Here is a 6,149-nt window from a genome sequence, read left to right as displayed (position 1 = left end):
GTTGGAACTTTTTTTTTCACTTAAGATGAACTATTATCAAGTGAGAAAAGGAGCCTTTTCTGTCATGAAGCTGTTGCGAATTAAATTGTTTTAGTTTATTGGAGGAAATTTTACTAGAAATTTATCATTGTGTTTTAAGTTTTTCTGCCTTTATAACTTCCAATTTAAAAAAGTCTTTTATTGATTCTTGTTTAATAATTAACTAAGAGAGAACAATTAAAAGTCCTTGATACTAAATGAAAAAACATTAGAGAACTGTATGCAACATACCTTTTTTTTTTTAAAGCAAACAAACTCAACAGTTGTGTATATATGAATGTACACACATCACATACACAGAGAGAAAAAAAGTCTAGAAGGCTAAATACCAAAGGCTTAGCAGTAGCTTTTGTGGAGAGAAATACGAGGGAGCAGATTTTACTTTTTTCTTTTTACAGTTTTGTCAAAGGAAACCTATTTTTATTTTGAAGTTAAAATATAAGTGTTTTTTTTAAAGAGTTCTAGCCATATATCCATTTACCAGAGAACATTCACTAGTGCATTGAAATACTCAGTGGGCTACCAATGAAAAAAACTTGTTCTCTAAATAAAGCAAGAGAACCAGTCTTTCCATATGTGGAAGAGCCGGAAGGTTAGCAGTACACATCAGACTCGAGATTTTATTGCCAAGGAGGAGGTTCCATTCATTTCTCCCCTTGATTCCCTGCAGCGTTGAGAAGAGGAACTATCTACTCACTTGTAAAATTAACTCTCTGTGCTGTTTTTTTAAATCTGTTCAAACTTTGTGGATGTGCTTTATTACTAAAGTTGGTTTTTATGGGGCTATATGGCAATACTCTTTTGTTTCTAAAGATGGAGAAACTAAATTTTTTCATGATTATTATGCAGCAAATTGACAGAACCATGAAGAGAATGCCTATGTGATCCTAAGTCCACAAAGTCTCTAAATACAGAAGCAGCCTCAAAGGCATACCATTTTGACTGAGACTTAGTTATTAAGATATTTTCCAAAATCACAAAAAATTGGAAATAAATACATTTATAAGCCAGACACTTAAGTGTCTTCAGAAAATAGGAAAATACCAACTAAACTAGTTCAACTGCTAATTCTAGATGCTTTCAGTTATGCTTTGGAAAAATGCTTTGGGATTTTACTTTGTAGTTATTGTTAGTTTTTTTAAAAATAGACCACTGGTTGACAAATGATGGCCTGCAGGCCAGATCTAATGGTACCCTGGTGATGCAGTGATGAAGCGCTTGGCTGCTAACCGAAAGATCGGTGGTTTAGACCCACCAGCCACTCCACAGGAGAAAGATGTGGCAATCTGCTTCCGTAAAGATCACAGCCTTGGAAACTATATGGGGCAGTTCTATTCTGTCCTATAGGGTTGCTACGAGTTGGAATTAACTCAACGGCAATGGGTTAGGCCAGAATCTACCCTCCACCTTTTTGTAAATAAAGTTTTATTATAACATAGCCATGCTTATTTATGTATTGTTTGTGGTTGTTTTCACCCTACAATGGCTGAGTTGAGTAGTTGCAACAGAGACTGTATGGCCCACAAAGCTTAAAATATTTACTCTCTGACCCTTTGCAGAAAAAGTTTGTAGACCCCTGGATTATTGAAACTTGTAGGATAAAAAAAATCATAGATTTATTCAAGAGTTTCTTTTCTTCCATATTCACATAATTATTTATTTTTTTGACTGTTTTCCCCACTAGATCATTAAGCATTGTGAAGGCAGAGACTGTCAATCTTAGTCACCATTATATCTCAGCCCCTAGAACAGTACACGAACATAGTAGGTGTTCAGTAAATGTCTATTGAATAAATGAGTTACATGGAAGAAAAAATAAGTGTCATCTTTGTATCCTACAGGACAGTGACATATTTTGTTTCTTTTATGGTTTGTTTAGAAATACAATAAAGAAAGGGATGCCACTGCTTCTGATTTTACTGGTCAACTTTGTGTGATTTTTTTTTCCAGACATATCACATTTGAAATTGTTATCGATAAGTGCTGTTGACTAATGAAATACCCTCAAATTTTCTTGTTATCCTCCAATGACAGGTTTTTTTTTTCTCTGAATTTGTGAAAGATTTGACAACTAAATTTTCTAGCGTGTTTTATTTTTCAAAATGAGAACAACTTAAATTTTTTCTGGCTATAAAACGATAGGTGTTTATTATAACATTAAAATGAAGATATTAAACATCCTCTATGCTACCACCCATAGAAATAACTGTTCAGATGTTTTTGGTGAACATCTCGGTAATCTTTGTGTGTACTTCCCAATTATCTTTGCAGTGTCACATATGCAGTTAAAAACTTGAACATTTTACTTGACCCAGCCAAAGGTTATGTCAAATTATAATTTTCCTATTTACATGTCTGATATCGTCTAAAGAACAGAGCCAACATAAAAATAGAAAGAAATGTCTATTTAAATGTCTATAATACTGTGAAAGTCCCGGGAGGCCACAAAATATTTAATCACAAACTGAAAGCTTTATGTAATGGAAGAGTTTTTAAGGATAAAAACAAACGAAAAACGGATCAGAGTACAGATCAGAGTACAAAACAAGTTCTACGGGAACATTTCAGGAATTCTAAAATGCTAGAGTGACTAACATTTATAACATTTTAAAATTTTGATCACCCCACAATTCCATGAGTAGCTGTAGTATGTAGAGAGTAATAGGGCATGGTATTATTTCTGTTTTGTAGATGTGGAAATAGATTCAGAAAGGTTAAATTATTTATCCAACATCTCACAGTAACAACCTGGTGAATTCTGAAACTGAAGGTCAGATCCTTTTTTTACTGATTATTTCCTGTTCTAAGCACTTATCTGCATTATTTCATTTAAATTTCAAATTTTTAATCCAGCATCCATTCTTTGCCTCTCAAAGATGAGTATTTATTTAAATGGAAGGCACTCCATGTTTTTGTCAGTGGTCTTTATGAAAAAGAATTTAGGGGAGGCATAATTCTGTACTTCTTCCTTGAGGACACTGGTGTATGTCTCTCAGTGGCTTCTGATGTCCTTCTCCATTCATTTAGCCAGGATTTAACAAGATCCTCAAATGTTTTAGTCCTAGGATGCCATTGTACTCTTAAAATTTGTGAGAACCCAAAAAGCTTTTGTTTTTATTGGTCATATAGATATTGTTATTTACCATATTAGAAATTAAAACCAAGATATTTTTAAAAAAATTTTTAAATAACAGATAGTAACAAAACCCGACTTAATGGTCTGACTGAGATTGGAGGAACCCTGGAAGGCATGGCCCCTGGATTCTCTATCAGCCCAAAACTAAAACAATTTCCGAGGCCAACTCTTCAAACGGGTGGACTGGACAGTGGGACATAAAGTGATACTCACGAGGAGTGTGCCTCTTAGCTCAAGTAGATACAAGAGACTAAATGGGCAGCTTCTGTCTGGAGGTGAGATGGGAAGGCAGAGAGGGATAGGAGCTGGTTGAATGGACATGGGGAATCGGGTGGAAAGGAGGAGTATGCTGTCACAATAAGGGGAGAGCAGTTAGGGTCACATAACTGTATAAATTTTTGTATGGGAGACTAATTTGAAATGTAAACTTCATTTAAACTACAACAATAAAAAAAAAGAATTACATATTAAATAACATTTTTATGAAAATAACTTCTAAAACAAAAACAGTGGCAGCAGTGCTGGTGTTTTATGATTTTTTCAAATTTCTTTAATGGCTGGCTTAATAGAAGATAGCTGTATTCTCCTACCTGCTTTTGCATTCAAGCTATTGCAATATCCAAGTTGTGTAACTTCTAGAAACTCCACTGTATACTCATGAGAGAAAGAGAGTGAAGAAGGCAGTTAACATCTTGGTACTGTGAAAATGGAGAGAAGAGGATAGAATCAAGGTATATTTTAAAGATGGTGTTGACATAGCTAGCTAATGAAATTTTGGAGAATGAGGTGAGGGTATATCAAGATGACACCTAGATTTCCTGTCTGGACATCTGAGTAGATGGTGGAGCCAGTGTATTGAGATGAGAAAGCTTTGTGTGATGTGGGGTTGAGGTACCAGATCTGGAGGTAAAAATTAAGGATACTTTTATGAATATGTTCAATTTGAGATGTTTTTGTAACACATAAGTGGATATGTCAGCTAGGCACTTTGGATGTTCAAGTCTGAATTTAGGGCAGAGGTCAGGGCTGTAGACAAAAAGTTGGGAATCTTAAGCATAAAGTTGATATTTAAATCCATGGGAACTGAGGCAGTCATCTGGAAGTATAAGAAATGTGGTTGGTCCCAGGGTCAAGCTCTGAGGAACCCAAAATTTAGGTTGGATAGAAGAAAAGAAGGGGGGTGAAAAGAGGCCAACAAGGTAGAAGAAAAACCAAGAAAGAAATTGAGTAATGATGGATGTTCATGGGGTGCTGTAAGAACATACAGGAGGAGCAATCAGCACACCTGGGGGAGGGGAGGAGCGATGACTTGGGAAAGAGATAAGGCTCTATCCAAGTCTTGAAGGATGTGTAAGAGTAATCCTAACAAAGGTGGGGGAAAGGTAGAACTTTGTAGATAGAGGGAACAGAATTGACGTAAGACCTGGGAGCAGGGAGTACTTGAGGAAGTTAAGAATTAGAATAGGAGGAAATGATGAGCAGTGAGGTTTGAAAAGTGGACAGGAACTATATCACAAAGGGCCTTCAATGTGATAGGGCTGGACAGGGCTTTTGATTCCTCGTTATCAAGGTAGTAAGATACTCGTTTTAAAAAAGGGTTAAATATATAAAAATGAGAAGTCAAAATCACCTCCCAAAGATTTATCATATTTTCCATAGTTATTTTCCTATACCATTTTTCTTATATAGTGGAAACTCTGTATATTTTAATTTATAGGGTTTTTTTTTTTACTTATCAAACACTTCCCCCATGATACTAATAATCTTCATAAACATCTTTTTTAGATGGCTAGACAGTATTTCATAACCAAATCAAATTAACCACTCCTATAATGTTCAACGTTTATTTCCAATATTTCAAATTTGTACATGATGCTTAAAATATTTATGTAATTTTTACATAATTAAAAAAAAATTGGTGGATGTCAAACTGCTTTCTACAAAAGGTTTTCACAATTTATCATCTAAGATTTTTGCCTTAGATTGTTTACAACAATTACCACGGATGCAGTGTGCAGAATGGATGGGGGCAGGATGGAATGGGGATGGGGAGTGGATACCAGTTAGAAGGCTCCAGGAGTTGTCAGAGCTGCGAAAACTAAGCGTCATGTAGCCTTGCTAGTAAAATGTGCCCTGCCTCCCCCGGGACCAGCAGCATCAGGCATAGCCTGGGAGCTTGTCAGAAATGCAGAATACCAGGCTGCACCAGAACTACCGAATCAGAATCTGCATTTTAACAAAGATTCCCCTGATAATTCATATACACATTAAAGTCTGAAAGGCACCGATCTAGGCCGGCGGTCTCAAACTGTGGTGCACATTAGATTCACCTGAGAGGTTAGAGAAATCCCAGTGCTCAGGACGAACCACATACCAATTGAATCAGAATCTTTGAGAGTGGGACAAAGACATCAGTATCCCCTCCCACCACCAAAAAAACAAAAACAACAACAAAAAAACCCTCTCCACGTGAGTCCAACATGCAGCCTATTTTGAGGACCTGTGATCTAGAGAAGTAAAGTGAAAGAAAACAATGGTTGGTTTGGCTCAGGTGGCTGAGGAACAAGCATGGGAAGGAAACTTACTTTTCACCATATATCCTCATTGAACGTTTTGAATTTAGCACAATGTACATGTGATCCTATTTAAAATAATTTTAAAAGCGTGGGAAGTCCTGGGTTACGTACATCCTGAATTGAAGCGCGTCACAAGCCACTGGAAGGATAAGTGGACACTAACCAAGTCTGTTCTTCCCCCAACACTACGACCCCCACCCCGCGCTCCCGTGACTGCAACGTGGGACGCAGGCGCGCTCGCCGCCGCAGCCGGGATTCGGCCTCCGATGACGTCAGGACGCTTCGCGGGTTCCAGACCCCCAGCCCTGGCTCCCTAATCCCGCGCGGACCCGAGGAGGGGCGGGGCGTCGGCCCCAGCTGAGCTATCCTGTCCGACCGCGCCAGTTTGAATGAAAGCT

The sequence above is a fragment of the Trichechus manatus genome, unplaced genomic scaffold (assembly GCF_000243295.1).
Source record: "Trichechus manatus latirostris isolate Lorelei unplaced genomic scaffold, TriManLat1.0 scaffold00067, whole genome shotgun sequence".
Classification (NCBI taxonomy): Eukaryota; Metazoa; Chordata; class Mammalia; order Sirenia; family Trichechidae; genus Trichechus; species Trichechus manatus.
The sequence above is the reverse complement of the archived record's forward strand: the minus strand, read 5'-3'. Positions refer to the sequence as shown.